Below are 25,239 nucleotides of genomic sequence, written 5' to 3'. Positions count from 1 at the left end.
CCTTACAACTCTATGGAGTAGGTTTTATCATTATTCCAATTCTGTTCACATGAAACCTGAGGTATAATGAGGCTAAGTAAATAGCAAGGTGTTATGGGTTGAATAGTGTCTCCAAAAAGCTATGTCTAATACCTCACTCTTGGTACCTGTGAAGGTGATCTTTTTTGGAAATAGGTTCTTTGCTGATGAAATAAGGCTAAAATGAGGTAATTAGGTAATAAGGGATTGGGGTAAGCCCTAATCTAATGTCTTCTGTCCTTACAAGAAGAGGAACATTTGGAGGCAGACAGACACAGGAGGAGAACATTGCCTTATTGTGGTGATAGAGACAGAAGTTGGCATGATATGTCTATCAGCCAAGGAATGCCAAAAATTGCCAAGAATTTCCAGAAACTAGGAGAGTAGCATGGAAAAGATCCCCCCTCCTTGCCCAGGAGGAACAAACCTTGCCAACACTTTGCTTTTGACATTTCAGCCTCCAGAACTGTGAGACGATAAATTTTTTCAAGGTTCTCCTCTTGTGGTACCTTGTTACAGCAGTCCTAGAAAACTAATATACTAGTTTATAGGGCTATAAAATGCCTAAATTTGAATTCAGTCATACTTAAGATTCCTCAATCTTAATCTTGCTTTGTAAAAGAAATCAATCTGATAAAAGGCTTAAGACATGCATCGGACCAAAAACACAGAATGTGATTCGTGTTCTCCTGGCATTTCTTTTGGATCGCATTAGCAGATCAGAACAATTGTTCTCCCGAGCATGATAGGCAACAATGGCAGGTTGCAAGGCAACCCACAGCTGGGCTGCAGCCAAGCAGGGAGCATGACCTCACACTGGCTAAAATAAAGACACACTCTAGAATACATCCCGAGATAAAACTGGTGGATCACACAGTTGCTGTAGATTTAAATCTCCTTCTCTTTTATATATCTACATACAGATATCCGTGTGTATATCTCTGTGTGCGTGTGGTACATGCATGTGTGTGTGTATGTGTGTATTTAAATGAGACTTTCTTGACAAAGTGAAAGGAGGAATGACTCCTTTGAGGTAGTCTTTCGTGACTAACCTTCAGTTTCCATTTCAATAAATGCAAGTTCATCTTGGTAGGCTACCCGTCCAATTAGGGTTGCTGTTTCTAGACTACACCTTAGTGGTGTGAAAATTACTGTTGCACAGATTCTTTGTGATCTTAGATTGCAATGTTGGTGTTTCACTCCTATAGATTAGGTAAAATTCTAAGAACAAATGCACCTTATAGCTCATTGAAGGAAAACCACTGATCAAGACATTTTTTGATTCCAAGTTACCAACGTATTGAACAAAATCTCTAAGAAGTACAGTGCAGCCAATGTCAAATGGGACACCTGTTAATATATTAGGAACTTCTAAGAACAGTAACGTCAAAGTTACATAAAAAACAATGGCTGATTATTCATCATTTCATTCATTTAATTGGAGAAAAGCAAATAAATACCAACTTAGTTCACGTGGTACCGAAGAGCCTAACAAGACTCAAAATTCATGATTAATTAATTGATCCTGAAAAACATGTTCCTATTCAAGTAATGTTTGATAAAAATAGGATAAAGGTAGGTTTGAAAAGTGTTTCTTTATTCACATCAAAGTTAGCAAAGCCATTCATTATGTGTCATCTTCAGAGAAGTTAAATCAAAGGACTTTTATGGACCATTTAATTTGGGTAAATTTGTTAACGGCACATTATTAGGAAGGACGTCCTATTCTTCAGTCAGTGCTCCAAAATCACCACTGAATGGATTTTATGGAAACCCACTGAGTTTTAACAGCACGCAAAGACCTACAGCAAACTCTTATGCCACTAGAAGTAGTTCTAGAGAAAGCTTAGCTCAATCCTCAGACGATATTATGCATATTGCTAGTGAAAAAAATGGTAAGGTCACACAGTTGTTCACATTCCATTCAGTCATTTCTTGCACCTTCAACTATAACCAGATCACACTCCTTCAATAGAGCTATAGATCTACAAAGTCTTCTAAGTACTAACAGCTATCCATTAGAGTACCTCTGCACTCAAGTATGCTAACAAGAAACTACCAGCAGTAAGAAGTATGTAATGGAAATAAATATTTGGGATAAGGATTTATTAGATCATACGCTACTGGTAGAAGTTGGCTTTACACACTACCTGGGTACAATTTCCACTTCAGGTTATTGGATGGTTCCTCTCTCCCTAATGAAATCTAGCTGGCCTCAAGTTTCTGGAATTTTGATAGATCACAATCAATGGAAATAAGAATTCACCTACTGACATATGTGTAGAAGTGATGCTAGAGTTTTGGCTAAGGATAAAGCTAGTAATAAGGACCAAGATTTAACTGAAAATGAAAGTTATAAAACAGAAAATGTCCAGACCATGAATCATGATTCTAAAATAGTTACCTGAGCAATGCTGTGGATAGTATTTCCTTGTCTTCTTTGTCATCTTCTAATAAGACTGATTTAAGTGAAGACTTCAGAGAATATTTAATAGATGTAAAAGACTTCAACAGAACTAGAATAAGTCTAGAGGAAATTTCTCTCAAAGAAGGAAAACATGAAAAGTCACCACCACAAGATAGATCCGATTCTCCCGAGGAAAATGAGAATTTGTTTAGTTAAACTGATAAATCGAAACGGAAATATAGATATAAATGTCTCTAATATGAGTGAATATACAAAACATACTTCTAGGAATAATTTTACTAGACACAGATTACAGAGCTGGTTCTTCATTTGAACTCCCCATCTGATAGCTGTGATGGAACATACATGTGGAATGAAGAGGGCTTGGAACCCACTGGAAATGTCCATTCAATTGGGAGTTGTGAGCCCTATCAAATAAACAGCATATTTTGAATAATCTTGAATCATATGCCTTTGAGGATGATGGCCTTATGATGCACATCTTGAAAATGTGGAGCATAAAAATATGAACTGCTTTGATCAGACAGAAGTATTCAACAGCCTCAGGAAGGATTTTGGAAAAGGCTACCCTAGAAATTGAGTAGACAGGAAAACTACCACCTCAGTCATCCTAACCACTATGATTACCAGGGAAAAAGTGATTTGACCAGAGGCTTTCCCTGTAGAGAGTCTTCTTTGGGTCATTTTGAAAGCTATGGAGAGACACCCCTTTTCCAGGTTCAAAAATGTTTGTAGATGTACCAGAAAACACAGTGATGCCGGATGAGGTGACCCTCCAACACATGGTTCAGGATTGGATCTTTGTAAAAACTCAGTTACCCAAACTGAAACATCTGCGTCAGCATGAAGGAATTGGATCATGGCATGATATTCAACTATCATTCTCATCAAGCCCAAAACCAAAAGATGGTGAAGTATACAGGAATTAAGATTTATTAAATGAAAGAAAATAACTTAAAGAGAAAATAAAGACAAAAGATGAAAAGATCCAAGTATTAGAACTTCAGGTTGCAATTCCATATAACCACGACCAAAAATCTGAAGCGAAAAAATGCACACGTACTGATAAATATACCCGAACATCTGGAGAAAAATTCTTCTTCAAGTGCTACAACCTTTCAGCAGCTGTCCCAGACCCACAGACCACACCGAAAGAGAATGAATGTAGCCACCACATATGGAGGTCCTCAGCGAAGGTGCAATCCAAGACATGCGTCAGAGCTTCCCACATTGGGATGAAAGCTTTACATATAACTTGCAACAAGAAACCAACTATGGTTTGGAAGACCAGCCTTTTTCATCAAGCCCACATTAACAATGAATGTGGCGAAGCGTATATTTCTGAAGCAAACTTGAACATGACCATAAATGCTCAAAAGCCTAATCATCTGGCAAATAATAAAATTAGTGACATGCAATTTATACCCACTTTTCTTCAGACACCACTCCAGTCTCGTACAGTGGACCAGGCTAAGATAACTCTGGACACTATACATTTCATCTCATGTCCTTGCAGCTTTTAAAGCCATCCATCTTGATTCTGTGGCACCTCTGCCAATTTCTGAATCATCTCCAAGCAGGACTCCTGCTTATAAGAAGTCATTGATAATCACAGGATGTAATTCAGCAAAATTTCAGTCAACATCTAGTAAGAACAAAAATCTTGCAACTAATTGGAATCTGAAAGCATCTAAGCTCTGCCATCCTTCAGGTTCTTTCAAACAAAAACAACCTCCAGCTAGAGCCTCAAAGCTTCTAAGCCAAACAAGCATCTCAAAGCCACTAAGACAAAATAAATCATGCAGAATCCAAATGGCAAATTTACATTTTGGAGATTCTTTGGAGTCTAATCATTATTCTATTCTGCCTACACCAAAGATATACTAAGTACATAGCTGTCACCTGCCAATCTGTTTTTTAAAAAACCATCTGTTCCGTAATAGTTTTACATACAGTTTGCTAACGTTTTGCAGGTTCCATTTAAAACCCGCAAATTTTAAAATTAAAATGTGAAAGCTTCTACTAGTTTGACTCTTCCGTATCCTGGTTCCAAGTACATGTCATTTAAGCATACTTATCTCAGGTAAACACAAATGTTTGCTTTCCCATTTCAGAGACCTGCCAAGGTTCTAATCATGTTATTTTTCCCCCTGTACTTTGAAAAAATCATAATATTCTACTTAGCAGGCAAGAAGTGTACTTGGCTGGTTTAATCCTGTTAGGGTCTCTGTTTATTGTGGTTATCAGAACCTCACTCCTTTTCACTCGTCTCACCTGTGAATATGGCTATTATTTTAACTAAAGACATGGTGATTAATGGAAGTTCATAGTCTGTAAGTAGAGCTCTGGCCAATGCTTTATATATTTAAAAGGTCTATACGAAAACTTTAAAATGAATAAAAGAGATTAGGCTTCTAATAAGTAAACAAATATCTTAATATTTGCATTATTTAAAGAGATGTTAACCTTTAATGTTTCTCATCCCTTGAATTTGAATTTGTGTAATTTCAGTAAAAATTCTCAGGCAAGAGTCATAAAGCTTTTTGATGTTGCCACATAATGTGGAAAATGCTCTCCTTAATTTAAATGATAATTCAGAAAGAATTATTTCACTAAATAAAAATGTTTTAATCTGTGAATTTTGTTGACAAATTTTAACAGGAGGCCAAAAAATAGGTAATATGAAAGTAAATAGAAATATTTTTATACAGTTCATGGTTTTTGTTTGTACTAGGTTTTAATTTTCAAAAATATTTTGAGGTAAAACTAGTATATTAAAATGTACAATTTAATAATTTTAACATATGTGTGTTACACACACACACACAGACACAGCTGGTCCTCTGTGTCTGTGGTTCTCAATTCAAAAATTCAACCAAATTCAAATTAAACATATTTAGAATAGTAGCAGCATAGAGTTCATGTATTATTTTTTTTCCTGAGATGGAGTCTTGCTCTGTCACCCAGGCTGGAGAGCCATCAAATTAAATATATTCAAAATAGTAGTAGTATACACAGTTTATGTTGTTTTTTTTTTTTTCTGAGATGGAGTCTTGCTCTATCACCCAGGCTGGAGTGCCATGGAACATCTCGGCTCACTGTGACCTCTGCCCCCTGGGTTCAAGTGATTCTCTTGCCTCAGGCTCCCAAGTAGCTGGAATTACAGGCTCACACCACCATGCCCAGCTAATTTTTTTATATTTTTAGAGAAGACGGGGTTTCACCATGTTGGCCAGGCTGGTCTTGAACTCCTGACCTTGTGATCTGCTCGCCTCAGCTTCCCAAAGTGCTGGGATTACAAGCATGAGCACTGTGCCCAATGCACAATTTACGTTCTGATAAATAGAGATAAACATGATTGAAAATATTTCTAATTTTTTAGACTATTGTTGATTTGGCTTGGCTCCTTTCCCCAGCCAACTCTCATCTCAAATTGTAATTCCCATATTTCCCACTTGTCAAGGGTGGGACCTTGTGGGAGGTGATTGGATCATGGGGGTGTTTCCCCTATGCTATTTTCATGATAGTGAGTTCTCACAAGATCTGATGGTTTTCTAAGTGTTTGACAGTTCCCCCTACACACACTCTTTCTTGCCTGCCACCATATAGGACATGCCTGCTTCCCCTTCCATCATGATTATAAATTTCCTGAGGCCTCCCTAGTCATGCAGAACTATGAGTCATGTTTCGTCTTTGTAAATTACCCAGTCTCAGGCAATTCTTCATAGCAATGTGAGAATGGACTAATACAATTGTTGTTAGATTATCTTGGATCTCAGTATCAATAATTCAATTAGATCATCACTGAATTAATTTACCAACTATTCCTGTAAAAATACACTATAGTGTCACAAAATTAGCATTTGCAATTGATCATTAACCTTTATCTGTGAAAATGTACTGTTCAAATAATCCAATTATATATTAGCAAACACAATTAAAAATAAAATACACATTTTACAATTTTATTAAAAACAAAATATTTAGGAAAAATCTTTACTAAAAAAGTACAAGATTACAACAAAAAATAGCAAGAATTCATGAGAAAAATTTTAAAAAACCTAAGTGAAGAGGCATACTATGTTCATAAATTTTATCATTTGATGTTTAATATGTCTGTTTTCTCCAAAAGGATTTTTATAATTACACAAAGTGTCAATCAAATCTCTACAGCAATTTTGTAAAAACTGATTATTCTAAAAACATATATAAGTTGGAAAGGTCTAGTACAGTAAAAGCAGTTTTGTAAAATAAAGAAGTTGAAGAACTTTTAACAGACATAGTTTTGAGACTGAGACCATCATATAATTCATCAAATACATTTAAAATAAATCCTACTCAAAATATTTATTGGGCACAGATATTTTACCAATAAATTGGATTATAAAATTTGATCTTAAGACCATGAGTAATGTCTATTTTTCTTTAGTAATATTTTCAGTAATTTTTTTCTTTAGTTCTGTTTGTGCAATGAATCACATTTATTGATTCATGTACGTTGAACTAACTTTGCATCTGAGGAATAAAGCCTACTTGATCGTGGTGGTACCTTTGTGATGTGCTGCTGGATTTGGTTTCCTAGTATTTTGCTGAGGATTTTTGCATGTATATTTATTAAGGATATTGGCATAAAGATTTCTTTGTTGTTGTTGTTGTGTTTGTTGCTTTAATAATGTACATGATTGGTTAAGAATAAGGATTTTGGACTCACATGAACCTACAATTGATTCCTAGCTCTGCCATAAGTTCTTTGTGCATTTTCTGTAATGTACTAGATTATCCAGCTCTTACTTTTCCCTTCTATAAAATGGAGATGACAATTCAATATACTAGGGTCATTTGGAAAATTAAATGGAATGTCTTATTCAAAGCACTTAATATAGTATCTGCCACACAGTAAATACTCAGTACCTGTTTAAACACATATGTATCATATACAAATCCTAATATTTTCAGGACATATGGTACCTAAAACTTGCCAAATGGCTTTAGCCTCTTTGATTGATGTTGTCCAGAGTGCAATGTTGTTTAGGTAAGGTGAATAAGAAAGGCTTTATTATCACCTGTGTACATGGGACATTTTATCACTCCTCAGGCCTGAAGTCACAGATTCACTAGGCTATTGCCTAAGTGATCTCTTTTATTTCTCCTCTTTGTTTACTCATATAAGAAAATGAGTTCTCTTGATTCATTTTGGGGAAAGAAATGAGAGTTTTTGAGATTTCTTTTTCATAATATAAAGAGGTTTTATGGATAAAGAAGGAAAAAATGGGACAATTGTCTTCCACTGTTCATTTTAATCATGGGGTTAAAGATGTTAAGTAGCTGAATAAAGAATAATTGGGTGTTTATCCAGTTTATCATCTCTTATTTAAAAAAACACAAAATCACAACTGTCCCAAAATGAATCAGATAGATTGTTCCTGTAATCATTTATGAAATATGTTAATTTGAAAGACATCAGCTTCAATCGATGTGGTAGTTTATAACATCCAAAACAGGAACTTCTCAACAACAGCGCCAAGACAAGGGTTACAGCATTTCAAAAAAAAATACTTTCCTGAGGTGCAGATATATATTTTTTTCTGAGAATAGAAAAAAGCTGCAGTCAGATCAGTACAGCAGGAACACCATGTCATACTCTGAGCACTCCCTGAAGGTGTTTCTTCATCTTTTATTTTCAACTGACTATACTGTGGCCTTTCTTCTATTTTTATAGAAATACACATCTTTCAAATTTATATATACGTGTTATATAACAGTCTAGCAAAAAGGATAGTAAATTTTCATATTTTAAAACTAACAAAATATACAAACTAACACAATGTAGAAGAGTATAAAATTTACATATTCTTAAGGATTTAAGTTTCTTTAAAAATCCTAAGGAATTTTAAAGTTGCCATATCTGGATAAAGATATATATTTGATACTTAAATCTTTGATATTTAAAACATTTAATATCTTAAGGATTTTTAAAGATGTCATTTCTGGATAAAGATATATATTTGATTTATATGTATCTTTATCTTCTGTATATATAAATATATGTGATTTATATATATTTGTATAGATATTTGATTTATATATATTTAATATATAGTTGATATATATTTGATTTATATATATCCAATATTTATAAAGATATATATTTGATATACATACATATATATATATATATATATATCTCTTTATCCAGAAATGGCAACTTTAAAAATCCTTCAAATACTAAATGCTTCATATAAACATAAAGTGTTTTTATACATTTTGTATTATGCTATCTATCCTGGTTTTATGTTTTATACTCTTTTCTTCCTTTAATCCCTTAATGCTTTTTTCCCTTGGCATTATATTTTATATATTTCCCCTTATTTTTCAGACATATAATGTAAATGAGCAGCCACATAGCATTTCACCATATGAATCACTCCAATTAATTATTGTATTCTTGGAAACTTGGGTGTTTTAAAGTTTGTTACTGTTGTTATTTGTACCTCTACAGAGAGATTGTGCTGAGTCAGCATTGACCTATATGGTAAAGTATAGATTTTCTAATAGTAAACTATTCTTAGACTTCTGGACAAAAATATATTTGGTCTTTTTTAATACAGGGTCAATAAAAAAATCTTTTACCAAAATTTTCGGTTTGAATGTCTGAGACATTCATAATTTTCAAAATTTACATAATTTCTAAGTACTATAAATTTATTTCTCACATTTCTTGAGGAAGCTGAATAGTCTAAGATCAGTGCACCAGCAGATTCAGTGTCTGAGGAGGGCTGCTCTCTGCTTTTAAGATGGTGCCTTGGTGCTGTGTCCTCACATCATGGAAGACAGAAAGGCAAGGAAGGTGAGAGAGAAGAAGGAAACCCCAAATTGCTTTTGCCTAAGAAACACACCCCAGAGATAATCACATCAATCCATTTTTGAGCACAGAGCCCTCATGGCCTAATCACCTCTTAAAGGTTCTATGTCTTAATATTGTTACAATGGTAACGATATTTCAACATGACATTGGGAAGGGATACACATGCAAACCATGGTCATATAACACTGTAGGCAGTAATTTGTGGGTTGGATTTTTTTCCCATAGTTATGTGTTGTATGATCCATGTATGTTTATATATATAGCTCTGATTCATCCATTTTAACTACTATATAATCTTAAACAGTATGACCATTTTAAAAACTTATGCAAATAGTCAAGTAGAACCTAGAGAACTAGCACAGACTGTTGGGAACGATCCTTGAAGACTGGGTCAAGAGCCACTGTACAGGCTCCTTACTGTCAATTACATTAGTTCACACAGAGCTAACAAGGCCAGATATCAGACTCCAGAAAAGGACTGGCTTTTGGACGGAGATGGTTTATGCTATCCTGTTAATGTAAATATCTACTTTCCTCTGCTTTTCCTGTGATCAATAAAGAAACAATAGCAGTGTAACTTGATAGGACCTTCCTTCTATCTGTATCCATGTAGTTCAGGATATTTAGTTAAAGTAGCAACCCTGGTGTGATTAGGAAGCTTGAGTCTAGGCTCTGATGTTGTGACTGGATAAAACAGCAATCTAGTGGCAAGATTCACCACATCAGTGTTTAAGGTTGGGAAAGCATCCACAATCCCTGGCATGGTCAAGGTTTGTCCAATACTTTGCAGTTAATGAGGATCAATTGCTTATGGAAAGATTCACCACATCAGTGTTTACGGTTGGGAAAGCATCAATTCATTCCCTAGTGTGATCAAGGTTTGGTCAATACTTTGCAGTTAATGAGGATCAATTACTTATAGACTAGGGGTAGTTAGTTTTCATGTAGCATTGCAGTAAATCAACATCTTTTCTGGAGAAAAATTAACTCTTCCTTTTTTTGCCACACCACTGATCCAAAAATGAACTCTGTACCTTATCTGCAATCAGCACTGTTTCAACTCATAAAGATTTGCTGTGAGATTTGTTATTGATATTTCTATAAAAGGGATTGGGGACTGTCTAAAATTTCTAGGGATTGCTGGATGGTGACTTGTGCTGCAGATCATTTTCATGTGAAACAAAACAAGAAAAGGCCACTTTTAAGATAAATTCATGAGGGCCCCATTACCTAAGTCCCAAGAATATAATAGAGTTAGCTATAGCACATCAATAGGGAAAAGTTTAATGGAGATACACAGCACAGCTCAGTTCTCTGAGAATGACAGAGACCCACTATTTTTCTCAAGGAAGGAAGAGTTATTGGGCATGGTTTTTTAGCCTGTATCCTAGTGTCCATTTATAGTTTGTTATAGTGGCAAACACTACCTGGTATAACTCAATAGTGCTTGCCAGGAAGGCACCAGAAGAAAAAGAGTAGACTTAGACACTGTCATATTTTGTTGGGCTATTGAATTGCATTAATAAATTAGATTCATTCTCATATTTACTAAGTAATGCCACTATTAAAACAAAAATTGTTGTACCAATATCTGTACACATCATTAATATATAAAGTTCCTATTACTATACATTCTTTTCAATAGTTGATAATTTTACACATTTTAATATTTACCCATTTTGATAGTACAAAATATATTTTCTCACTAATAAATCTAAAATATCTTCAATTATTATTGATCATTCATTTTACTTTTTCTGTGGAATCCAAGTTCAAGTCTTCTGCTTATTTCCTCATTGTAATTTTTCATTTTTCTTATTTCGGAACTCTTTCCAAAAACAAAGAATGATAAAAACACTTCCTAATTCACTAAGCTAGTGAAACCCTGATACCAAAACCTGAAGAACAGGAAACTACAGGCTAATAGCTTTCATTAACATGTCTGTAAAAATTTTGAACACAATATAAGCAAATAGAATTCAGAAATGCATAAATAACACACATCTAAACAAGATATAATTAAAGAAAGATATGTTGACAGATGCAGAAAAGAAACTTAAGAAAAGGTAATAAAAAACCTTCAAAACCCAGAAAGAAACTGAAATGTCCTCAATCCAACAAAATATATCTACAAAAATAGTCTAACTACACTGTACTTAGTAGTTTAAAAAAAACTGAATTCTTTCCACCCAAGCTCAAAAATAAGACAGGGATATTTCTCTTGTCACATCTACATATTACAAAAAAATTAGCAAAGCAATGAGGAAAAAACTCAATATTAAATAATTAATGTGTGAAAGGAAGAGGCAGGACTGCTATCATTCATGAACATTGTGATTATGCATGTAGAAAATTACATGGAATGTATAAAATTTCTACTAGAATTAAGTGAATTTAGCAAGATAGCAAAATGAAAAATTAACAAGCAAAACTCATTGTTATATCTATTATGTGAGAAGTTAGCACTATAAAAATTAAATAAAATGTCATTTTAAAATAGTTTCAGAAGTTCATATGAAGAATAAATATAATAAGATACATATAGCAATTCTATGCTGGAAACTACAAAATATTGCAGAGCAAAGTTGAAAAAAATCTAAAAAAACGGAGAGATATACTACCTTTATGGATTGAAGTATTCAATTTTGTAAAGCTCTTTATTCTCCCCAAGTTGATTTTTAGAATGATACTTTCCCAAACGAAACTTTATTATACCTCTTAAAAGAAACCTACTATATTATTTTTAAATTAATGTAAAATATAAGGTATCTGGATTAGACAAACAGTTTTTAAAAGAAAACAAAATTAGAGACTCACACTTCCTTTATAAAGGTAAAACCATTACAAGCAGAGCAGTATGTTTTTGGTGACTCACCAAGTGTCAGGTTAATTCAGTGAGAAATATAAAGTCTTTGTTGTTATTACAGATAGTGCCGGAATATCTGAAAGTCAATATGGGAAAAAGTGAAGTCTAACTGTTACTTTGTTCCATATAGTAAAATGAATTGTAGATGAATTATTTACATAAGCATAAAAACTAGAGCCCATGACTTCCATCATGAAACATATCTGATATTCGAATACATTTTGAGTAGGCTAAGACTACCTACATAGGATTCAAAAAGTACTAACTATAAAATAAGATAAATAATTGTATTTAATTAAACTTAATTATCTCTGATTTTAAAATACACTACTCTTGTCGTAATGTTACATTATTTCTTTGAAGCCAAAAAGATGGCAAAAGAAAACATGTAAAAGTTTCAAATAGTCATTGGTATGGAAAAGGCAACACAGAAAAAATACTTTAAAAAATCTCAGCATCATTAATCATTTAAAAAATATGCCCACAGGAAAAAAAATGTAGAAGAATGGTAATAGCAACCTTATTTATTATAGCCACAAATTTTAAAACATCTGTTTATCAAAGAGCCATGGGCAAACAAAATGTGGCATATTCTTACCAACAGAAAGAAACAAATTACTGATAAATGCAGCAATATGACCGAAACTCAGAGCTAAAGAAAGAGCTGAAGAAAAAGGCTAAACGCAAAGGGGTATATTAAGCATGATTCTGTTTACTTGATGTTCCAGTAAAGAAAAACTAATGTATGGTTAGGGGGCGGGGGAAGTTGGGGAGGGATAACACTGGGAGAAATGACTGATGTAGGTGACGGTGGTAGGGGATGGAGAGAGCAAACCACCATGGCGTGTGTACACCATGTATGTACCTATGCAAAAGTCCTGCAAGATCTGCACATGTACCCCAGAACTTAAAGTACAATAAAAAAATAATTAGAAAATGTTGCCTTCTTGAAGCATAGAGGTCTAGCGTTTGCCTGGAGAAATACACAAAACAACTTTCTGTAGCAATGGAAATATAATTATTTTTGTTTGGGGTGGCGGTTAAACTCATTATATTAAAAACTTGCGATGGATGCATCTCACAGAGTTTAAAATGTATACAAACAACCAAAACAGTCTATACCAAACTATTTCCTAGAGGAGCTCTTATTTACAAAAGCAGACATAAAAATGACTTAATCTTATCTTACTGTTAATTTTCCCAGATAATATTCAGCAACATATACTCTCATAAAAATGTTATTTTTGTAGCATTACATTATAGGCAATGTAAATATAGGAGTAATTTACAATAAATTTTTATACATCTATATTTACTTTTCATATAAAATATTTACAATTAGTTTTTATATATATTTGATACAGTTGTCAATATATATATCAAATATATATTTGATATATATATTGATATAGTCTTTTATAAATATTAAAATATATTAAATTATTTTCATAAAAGTTTTCTATTTAAATTTGAAATCTATGATCTAGGAATTCTGGATGAGGTCTGCTATTAGTATTCTGTGTCAATGAGTCAAATTATGAAAATACAATTACTATGTATTTTTTAAATTACCTGCATCTGAAAGCATCCATGTTATTATTTTGGTGCCAATAAATATTTCTAAATGTGTGAGATAGTGGTATCTGTGAAGAGTGCATTCATTTATAGTTTTTGCCTTTTGAAAGTCTTCTCTACGATTCTAGTAATCTCAATATAGGCTTTATGTTTTATACTTTTTCTGTTTCGTAGCTACCTTTCTGGCTAAGGAGTTTCTGAGACCACCATACATATTTTGGGACAACGAAGTCATATTGAACACATGCCATATGGTAAGCATCAAGTGAATTAAGAAGAACGTTCCTGCATTTTCTTCATTTGTTCTTAAGCTTTTGAATCATTATTCCCAAATTACTGACATCTTCTAATATTTTATGCAAAGATGATCTTTCTCTCCTTCTACAGACACTTTATCATTCCAATTGACAGTTCCCATAAATATGCCTATGTGTATTGGGAAAATCAAGCATAATACATAGAGGTACAGTTTTGTACGCGTGTATAGCACTATGTTTTCTAATATAAACTTGGCAAGTAAAATACATTTTACTTATTGACAGACTAGCTACTCTTCAAGCTTTGGGAAGAAATGCGGTCCTTTCTCATGGCTTTATGCTCTCATTCCTAATATATGGAGTAAGACCACTACACAAGTTGTATCTGATGAAAAACCCTTATTCAATATTTGGTGAGAAGTCACTTTGCTCATGACTTAGTCTGTTTTTTAGAAAAAAATAAATCTTTTAAGTGTTCTGTAAAAGTGAGTAACTCGGGCCGGGCGCAGTGGCTCACGCCTGTAATCCCAGCACTTTGGGAGGCCGAGGCGGGTGGATCACGAGGTCAAGAGATCGAGACCATCCTGGTCAACATGGTGAAACCCCGTCTCTACTAAAGATACAAAAAATTAGCTGGGCATGGAGGTGCGTGCCTGTAGTCCCAGCTACTCAGGAGGCTGAGGCAGGAGAATTGCCTGAACCCAGGAGGCGGAGGTTGCGGTGAGCTGAGATCGCGCCATTGCACTCCAGCCTGGGTAACAAGAGCGAAACTCCGTCTCAAAAAAAAAAAAAAAAAAAAGAAGTGAGTAGCTCTGGATTCCCTGATCTATCAAAACTTATTTACAAATGATTTTCAAAACTTAGAAACTCAGTCAAGGCAGGTCATTGGATAAAAGTTTTTCTAATTTGTTTTTGGTAACTGCAACTTCACTTCTGAGGATATGAACCTCCAGCTGTCATATGTATGTGATTAATTCAATTCCTTTCCAGCCATTAAGGATGTCCCGCTATGTTTCTATGTTTTCTGGCAAAAATAGAAGATAGCTTAACACAACATCTTGGCGCAAGATTACTGGCATACAACAGCAAAACACATGCAAATTGGCAAGAAAAATACCTTGTGTATGCAACCATTTCCAAAAACAGCAGGTGCAAAGCCAAATTCACCTTACCAGGTCCTGTAGTATGCACATGCACAAAAATGTAATACTTGTTTAACTTAGTGTTATTCTGAACCTAGATTTAGATTCTCTTGTTTTCATTTTCTTGAGCAAAAAAAAAAAGTACTTTCTAAAAATTTGAAATTTCTGTGCAGTATCATACATTTATATTTACTCTGGTAAATATAAATGTATGATACTGCACACTCAACAACATTCATCTCACATTAATAAATACTACGTGTGATGTTTTTATGTGTCAACTTGACTAGACTGGGCCATGGGATGCCCAGATATTTGATGACACATTACTCTAGATGTGTCTAAGAGGATGTTTTTGGATAGGATTAACATGTGAATTGATAAACTGAGTAAAGCAGATTACCTTCCCTAATGTGCAGGGTTCTTACCCAATCAGCTGAAGGCCTAAACAGAACAAAAATGCTGACCCTCTGGGAGTTAAGAGGGGATGTCTCTTGCCTGATGGCTTGAGCTGGAGCATCAGTCCTTTCCTACCTTCGGACTCAAACTGAAATATTGACTCTTCTTGGTTCTTTTGCTGGCCAGTTTTTAGACAGGAAGTTACGCCATGCTGATCCTCAGGCCTTCACACTAACACTGGAACTGTACCAGTGGGTCTCCTCGGTCTGCAGCTTGCTGACTGCAGATATCGGAATAGTTCAGCCTCCCTAATCACATGAGCCAATTCCTGATATTAATCTCTTTATATGAATATCCTTTTCATTCTGTTTTTCTGAAAAACTCTAATACAGGTTTTATATATTTTATGTTATATACATATATATTTTATACACGCACATATAATATTCTCTTCAAATTTAGCTGGTGGTCTAGCATTTAATGATGCATCAATGTTGAATCTACTTATCATTTTCTGATGACATAAGTATAATTTATTTTTTCATGACACCTAAGACTCTCATTCCATTTCAATGAGTGTAGCTTTCCCACTCTCAGTGACCTCTGACTCCTATACTATCTATTAAATTCTTCCAGCAAAAATTACTACATTTACTGTATTCACACCTATGGAATATACTTTTAACTTTTGTAATAATAGCATGGTGTGCGTGAGAAGTGTGCATGTATGTTTTAAGATCACAAAAATTATGCTGATTTTCCAGGTTCATCAATATTCCTTTTAAACAAAGTTTTTTTATGTTCATTATTTTATTTGTTTACTTAATTTATAGACATGCTAAGGCATGGGAAAGAATGCTATCATTGGATTTTCCTATTTATTCTAACCTCAGTGAATTTATCACTGATCCAGATACCAACCTCAAAATTCGAAGGACTGCTTTATTTTTCACTACCTGCCATCCAATTGTTATACAAGTGAAGTTGATTCTATCTCTTTAATATTGTTCACATCTTCTTTGTAAGTATTGCCCCTATTGAGACTTTAACAATCTTACATAGAAATTGCATGTCTTTCAAGTATTCTTTTTGCTTCTATTTGCACTTACCACAGATGCTAGAATAACTTTTTCAAAACTAAATCATATCTGTGCCTTATTTAAAAGAACTCTCTATTGTCCACAAAATAAAATTCAACCTACTTTTCATGATATAAAAATCTCTATATTTTACCAACTCTCTACTTTTGAATATTTACCTAATAACTTTGTGCTTCTATCTGGCATTTTGTGCATCAAAACAACTTTTAGATGAAAGAATGTGCCAAATTAGAACTATCTTTCTTAGAATATAAGGCTTCTTGAGATTATCATATTCATTTTTTATTTCCAGCATATGTATGGAATTTTTTTGAGTCACTGACAGAGAAACCTTAAGAACCTTATATACATTTTTCTTAATATAATTTGACCATAAAATGTATAATATCTGAGTACTTTAAAATGTTCTTTTAGGACTGTAAGACTTTCAGATATTCATTTTAAACTATAAATTTCTTTATAAAATAGCTTTCTTTTTGATTTCCTAGATAATTTCTTCATATAGTGAATTCTGTCCTTTAATTAAGTTTACTAGGCTTTTGAATTCAGACTATCAGTCTATCATTCCTGACCACGGTTGACCAAATCCTGCCTAATGGACAAAAAAGCCTCTAATAAAAAAAAATATATTGCCAAACAAACAGTACAAAGTTTCTCACTAACACCATCCTTAAATACTTGGATTTTTAACACACTCTATGAATAATAATAAAATACTTACTGTTTTAGGGCATTAACTTTTGATTAGATTGTTATACACCTTTAGGTAACCAATATTCCTAATAGTCACGTGAACTTCCACAGCTGTGTTGGAAAATCATTTAGCACTATCAACTAACCCTGAACATGTGCGATCCATCACTTAACAGTTCGATTCCTAAGTGTATGCCTAATAGAAATGTGTACATATTTATAATTGCATTTATTTAAATAGTCAAAAACTACAGACAATTCAAATGTCTAACAGCAAAAGAGTAAACTGTGTTATATTCATAAAATACAATATCATATAGCAATTAAAATGGACAAGCTGCAGCCCTATACATCAATGTGGATTAATCTTGCACACACTGTGAATCAAGCAAGAGATAAAGAAGCCAGACACACCATAATACATACCACATGACTCCTTTAAAAATAAACAAAAACAAGCAAAACCAATCAATGGAATCCTAGAGATCAATCATCTTTATGGAAAGAGCTAGAAGTAGACAAAAAAAATCACCTAACAATAATCTATTTCTATATAGGTATGTTCATTGTGTGTTAATACACCGGGCTCTGCATTTATGAGTTGTGTATTTTCTGTGTGTAGTATACTCCTAAAAGAGGCTCAAGAATAGGAGAGCATTTCTAATTTTAATTTTTTTTAGAAGATTCTAGTGTCTATTGTATTTGTGTTTCCAGAATTAAACACTCACTGAAAAGAGATACTTTGACATGAGGAAGTTGAAAAACATTGAATATATGATGTCTAAATACTATGAAATAAAATAAAGAATGTAAGGACCAGTTAGGATATTACACATAATAAAACTGGTGAGGTAGAAGAAAAATTTAAAACCTTGATGCAGAACCAAAGTGTTAAAGCCAGAGGTGACTGATATAAAAGTTAGACATGGAAACAGTAATATTAACTCTTTATCTACAAGGGTTCATAGGAAAAATATCAGATGAGATAGAACAAAAGCAATATTAAATTAAATTAGCTAATAAATAAATTTTAGAAAACTATCTGATTAAAAGAAATTACTGACTATAGAAAACATTTAATAAAAATAATATCTTCATTACAAAGATTGTATAAAAAATAAAGTGTTGAACAATGAGAACACATGGACACAGGGAGGGGAGCATCACACACTGGAGTCTGTTGGGGGGGACTAGGGGAGGGACAGTGGGGGGTAGGGAGGTTGGGGGGGGAGGGATAACATGGGGAGAAATGCCAGATATAGGTGAAGGGGGGATGCAGGCAGCAAACCACACTGCCTATGCAACAATCCTGCATGTTCTGCACATGTACCCCAGAACGTAAAGTGCAATAATATATATATATATTTTTAAAAGGTGAAACAAAAATCTTTTTCTAATAAAAAAATAAAATAAATTTCTCAGGCCAGGCATGGTGGCTCATGCATGTAATCTCGGCACTTTGGGAGGCTGAGGTGGGCAGATTGCTTGAACTCTGGAGTTCCAGACCAGCCTAGGCAACGTGACAAAACTCCATCTCCACCAAAAAAAAAAAAAAAATCTGAGCAAATGGTGCCTGCCTTTGTTTCTAGCTACTTTGCAGACTGAGGTAGTAGAATTGCTTGTGCCCAGAAGGCAGAGGTTGCAGTGAGCTGTGATTGCATCACTGCACTCCAGCCTGGGTAACAGAGAGAGACCCTATCTCAAAAATTAAAATAAAATAATCTAGAAGGGAACACTGTTCTCTTCCAAAGATTATTGTTCTACTCTTCCAAATATTAAAAACAAATAGAATCTGTGGGGAGGAACACCCTAAAATTTCATGCCTAATTTGCCACTCCTGTGCAAGGTAATCAAAAGGTAGTCTTATACACCCATAGTGCCAGAAACTCTCGTAACAGTCTTACTATAAAACAAAATACTCCTAAATAGACTTTGGGCAATAAAATTATTAGAAGTCAATTTGAAGAAGTGGTGATCTGATAAACACTGAAATCAAAAGACAATGTACCACTAAAATGACTAAGTTAGAGATATCTAAATAGTAATAGTTAATATCCTTAAGAAATGTTGCAAGTAAAGTATTATCAAAAGGTCTATTAATAACTGAGCTAGTAGTTTGTTGCAATTTACTACTTAGAAAGATAGGACACATTATATAATAACTTGATAGTAAGAGGTAAGAAAAATAAGGCCATTCTGACCTTATTTGTATGGTTGTGGCAGAACTTAAAGGAAAAATGTCAAAGTACAAAGGTCTTTGGGGGTCTAAGCTCAGAACTGGCATGTCATCAGTCCTCCATGTTCTGTCAGCAAAAGGAAGTTGTGATGTCGGATGAGACTGAAGGAGATGAGGCTGGAGTCCATACATACAAGTATAACATTATAGGTTCATGTATATCTCATACATATTTATGAGTCTTCACTAATAAAAACATAAACTATATAACTTTAAAATAAATGTAAAGAAAGTCCAAATAAACAATATAGACATAACACATATTAAAAGACACAGAATTAAGAGAATTATATGGTTAATGTAAAAAATTAAAAACCAGAAACATAATTTAAGACCAAGTCAGTCTCAGAAACAAAAATATAATAAGAGCTATTTATTATTATTTTGAATCATATCTTTTTTTTATACAATGTATCTTTTCTCTTAAAACTCAATTATGTAGGTGAAATTGTACTCATTTTGCAAGCAAAAAATCTTAGGCCCAGAGTAATTTAGGAAAATATAAAACCATAGAGTTAGAAGTACTGAGACCATGACTGAAACAAGGTCTAATAATGCCAAAGCCTGCACTCACAGTCACTGTACTTCAGACCTTTATTGAAACTATTTATAATTAAAGACAGAATGATGGTGACAGGTTAACAGTAAAATATTTGAACAAATATTTATCAGGTAGATGCTAACAGCAGCAAACCTAAAATATATCATAAGGGCTAAGCTACTTGTAAACAACATTGGAATAAAATAGAACATTTATATAAGTTTACTTTAACACTAATAAAGCTTATTAGTCACTTTTGCAATATTACACTCATTAAATATTATCTTAGTATTACATATAATGCTCAAAATGTGAACATCAAAGAGAAATTGACAGAAAGATTTTTCTTGGAAACCTGAAACATATTTTCAGCAAAACACTAGAGATGCAGGCATAATAAACCTAGAATTGTTTATAGAAATGAAAGATATTAAAAGAAACACACACATATAAAATATTCTGTGTTTGTTGTAGCATACCAACATTTTCCAGGATGCCAACCCTTCCAGTTCTCTGCCTACAGGCTATTTCTTGCAAAGAAATTTAAATACCTAAGGTGATTCCCTATTTTGTTTATATTTTAATTCTGACCTATCTTCCACTCTTGCCAGAAGAATCAAATTTCTTGTACCCCTAGCAAAAGTGGCCTCCCAACATCAGTGATAGCAGCCTCCCCAACACCACTGGTGTAAGTGCTTCCCCTTCTTCTTCTGAGAATTAACTCTGCATTGCTTGAGAAAGCAGTAATGACCTCCATTGGGCCGGTGACCATGTAAAGCAATGTTGATTCTCCCCCAACCAGTCCCTTTGTTTCCAGACCTATAACTAGACCAGAGTCCCAGAAGGACGTTATTGGTGAGATACAAAGTGTTACCTGTGAGGAAGTGTATTCCACTCCCTCACCAAAAATTCTTCATAATTTATACAAGGAGAAATCAGGTGAATATGTGTAGCAATGCATATTAAGGGTATAGGATACTGGTAGAAGGAACATAAAGATTGAACAGGCCAAATTACTGATATCTTGGCCCACTAAACAGGAATTATTTTTTATTGTTGCAGCTCAGGGAGTTAGAAAGGGCTCTAGCAGTACAGTTAGTCTGCTGACACACAGATCATGGTGCTCCACCATGAGTGAACTGGAAGTGCTGAACCTCTTTTGGTTTCATGCAGAGGAAGGCATTCAAAGGTTATTGAAATGTTAGAGTGGATTTGTCATTTAAGACCTACCCAACCACACTGAGAAGGTCCAGAAGGCATGTCTTTCACCAGTACTTTAAGAAAGCAATCTGTGAGGAGAGCCCCAGCCAGCATCTGCCAAGAGGTCTGTAATTGCCCTCTTTTCTGTATGCCAGACTTTATGTTGGGAACTGCAGCTACCCAATTGGAAAATCTCAATGCAATGGAAATTTTTGTGTCCTGGGGACGGCAGGGGCCTATTAGCACTACTCAACTGCTAGAGGCGAGGTGAGTATAGTTACAGTAATGGATGTCAGAGTCAAAGCAACAACCAGAATAGCCTGACTCATGTGGATGTATGGTGTTGGCTTATTAACTGTAGTATTCCTAGAAGTCAAACAGGTAAACCTGCTAAATTCATACTTATCTAGATGAGCAGAAAAGTCAGGTCAAGTGAACAAAAGTAAAACTCAACCCATAAAAATAGAGTCAATGCCCCTCAATCAATTCCCACACTTGAACCAGTTTATAGACCCAGAACATGTCTAAGGAAAGAGAGGACAGATCTCCCTGAGAAACAACCTTAATATATGTTACTGAAGACTGACACTGTTAATTTCCCTTCTAACTTTTCCCAAAGGGGCATATAGCCTTCTACTATAGTAACTGGGCATAAGGAAAAGAAAATAATCAGATCTTTTTGGGACCTACTGGACACTGGCTCTGAAAACTGAATCCAAGAGACCCAAAATGCTACTATGGCTTTCTAGTTAGAGTAGGATGTTATATGGTGGCCAGGTGGTCAATGGAGTGTTAACTCAGGCCATTTCATAGTGGGTCCCCATACCCAATCTATAGTTATCTCCACAGTCACAGATGCATAATTGCAACAGACATATTTAGCAGCTGACAGAATACCACATGGGTATCCTGACTTGTGGCGTGAGAAACACTATCATGAGAAAGGCCAGGTGGAAGCCATTAGAACTGCCTCTACCTAGGAAACTAGTAAATCAAAAACAATACTGCATTGGAGGAATTGCAGAGATTAGCGCCACTATCAAGGACTTAATGTAGTGACAGTGATTCCCACCACCTACACATTCAACTCTCCTATTTGCCTTATGCAAATGACAACCCCTTGGAGAATTCTGTATTATCATAAACTTAACCAAACAGTGATTTCAATTGCAGCCGCTATATCCAGTGTGTTTTCATTACTTGAGCATTTTAACACATTTACTGGTACCTGGCATGTGGCTATTGATCTGAAAAATGCCTTTTTCTTTATCCCTGTCCATAAGGTCACCAGAAGTAGTGTGTTTTCAGTTAGCAAGGCCAGAAATGCCTTCACTGTCCTTCCACAAGGGTATATAAATTTTCTAGCTCTATATTATAATTTAGTTCATAGGGATCTTGATTGCCTTTCCATCCCACCTGTCCATTATATTTATGATATTATGCTGACTGGTAAGACATTTGAATGTTAGAGAGTGACTAAATTCAGGCACCTTTCATCACAGTAAAATTTCTAAAGATCCACTAGTATAAGAGATGTCAAGATATCCCTTCTAGAGTAAATAATAAGTTGTCATATCCTCTCTACAACCAAGAAAAAGGTGGAACACCTGTGGCCTATCTGGTGTTCTGAAGTACCATATGCCTTATTTGAATGTGTTTCTTCAGCCCATTTACCAAATGACCCAAAAGGCTGCTAGTTTTTTGAATGGGGCCTATAGCAAGAGAAGGCTCTACAGCTGGCTTAGGCTACTGCACAAGCAGGTCTGCCACTTGGGCCATATGATCCAGCCGATCCAATGGTGTTTGGAAGTGTTAGTGACAGACAGAGATTCTCCTTGGCACCTTTGGCAGGACTCTATAGGTGAATCACAGCGAAAGCCTCTAGCATTTTGGAGCAAGATCCTGCCATCATCTGTAAATAACTATTCACCTTTTGAGAGACAGCTCTTGGCTTGCTACTGGGCCTTGGTAGAAACTGAACATTTGACTATTGTCCATACATTAACCATGCAACTTGACCTGCTTACTGTGAACTGTATGGCAAGTGACCCACCAAGCCATAGAGTCTGGAATACACAGCAATAGTCCATCACACAATGCAAGAGAAAGGTACATGATGGGTTCTGAAGAACCCCCAACTCCACAAATAAAAGTTACATGAAGAAGTGGCCCAAGTGCTTGTAGTGCCCAATCCTGCTACACTGCATTTTCTAAGTCAACACCTAGGCCTTCATGGAGCAATCTCCTATTTTTGTTTTATTTTTATTCTGTATACTTCTCATTGGTGCCAGAAGAATAAAATTCCTTAACAATTGTATCATTCCTCTGCCATTCCTTGAGTTTATTTCTCCAACTTAAATTCTGCTAGTAGGTAAGCACTTTATTCAAAATGTTATGAAAGATTTTTTGGGGGGTATTGCCCTGCTTTCATTAAATTTGTATTTTCCACCCACTTGCTGTTGGAACATATGATAAATCAAATAACAGAGCATAATAACTGTGCTTAGATTACACTGTTTGTCTTTATTATATAGCCATGTTGATGTATGCCCTAGTGCATTTCAAATAAATAAGTTGGAGGGATGATAGAGATTTTCAAAAGAAAAATAATTAACTTCTTGTATAAAAGTTATCAGTAGAATATTCAATTTATTAAATTTTCCAACCCTCTTATGTGTTAATTTCCTCATACACTAGAATGTTTTAACTTTTTAGTAACATTCTGATAAAAGAAACTAATCCTCTTTGGCATATGGAAACAGTAGCAACTAACATCACAATTTGTGGTGAATATAATATTTTTCTAGAGTCTAATCAACCCAAGAAAAGCTCTTATCAATCGCTTTTGTAGGACAATGTTTTAATAGTAATATAAAATGCTTACCATAGAATCTAAAAATGTTGAAGAACCAAATTCTAATTCTCATTCTATATAATAAGCATTTTAAATTATTTGGTATCTTAACATGTAATATATGATAGTAACATTGTCTGTTTGAGTACACACATATTGAATGAGTATACTTTCAGCTTCATTAAAAATTTGCGGGGCTCTATAAGAACACTTACAATGCATTTTACTATTTAACTTTCACTACCTTCATCATCTTTAAATAAAGGAAGAGGCCAAAATAGGAAAAATCATCTATGCAATGGCAAATCTGTAATTCTAGTTCAGTTAATATAACTCATATCCCACTGTGCTTGCTATTACATACTTGTATTTGTAATCTACTTCACAATTTACAATTTTTTTTTGACTTGCTTTAATCTTCAAAGTGAGTTTTGTAAAATGAGTGAAGCTACCACTATTTCAACCTTTAGGATATCAGCAAAATCAGGGTCCTATAGCAAATTACGGAAGAAGGAAATGAACAAAACCTTTTTATAACAAATCAATTTTTTTTTCTAGCATCTTCTCGGTTATAAGCAAGACTCTTCATCCCATTCCTCCTTTGCCTGTTCTCTTTCCTTTCTTTCTTTATTCCTCTAGCACATTATTTTCCTCCTCCCCCACCTCCCACCTATTTTTAGTGCCAAATACGCCATATTTAGCGTTTCTCTTCTATGAAAAAGAAAATGGACTTCAAATTGGAAAAGATAGAAAAAATAACATTAAGTGAATGTAGAAGTTCAAGTATGAGATAAAACAATAAAAGTTAACCTTGCACTTTTAATAAGCCCAAGTCATTAGTTCCAGTTGAACTAAAGGATAACATTATAAAAGTTGGAGTTAGATGTGCAAATGATTATACCCAGTTGCTTGAATCTAACTCAAAAAATGGATTAAAACTCAGCCCTCAGTCTGCAAGAAAAGCAGAGCATTCTGGTCATCAGCCTTTCTCTGATTTGGATAAAATTTTAAATTGTTTGACAAATGCATATTTCTATACCCCAGAGCAGAAATAAATTATCTACT

At 34.3% G+C, this 25,239-nt stretch overlaps 1 long non-coding RNA gene and 1 pseudogene across 1 annotated transcript in view; both read left to right on the top strand.

The window, feature by feature from the left end:
- Positions 1 to 25,239, top strand: part of LOC135274863 (uncharacterized) — a 120,801-nt gene that overhangs the window by 39,401 nt on the left and 56,161 nt on the right. The window contains exon 2 of the long non-coding RNA XR_010342579.1: positions 13,927 to 14,006. This is a non-coding gene — a long non-coding RNA (uncharacterized LOC135274863). The remainder of the gene's footprint in view (positions 1 to 13,926; positions 14,007 to 25,239) is intronic.
- LOC105727313 (serine-rich coiled-coil domain-containing protein 2-like) lies at positions 1,272 to 3,969 on the top strand (annotated as a pseudogene).

Source organism: Aotus nancymaae, unplaced genomic scaffold (genome assembly GCF_030222135.1).
Source record: "Aotus nancymaae isolate 86718 unplaced genomic scaffold, 86718_ANA_hifiasm-v0.15.2.pri h1tg000003l, whole genome shotgun sequence".
NCBI classification, from domain to species: domain Eukaryota; kingdom Metazoa; phylum Chordata; class Mammalia; order Primates; family Aotidae; genus Aotus; species Aotus nancymaae.
Note: the sequence above shows the minus strand (reverse complement) of the source record. Positions and strands in the feature narration are given on the sequence as shown.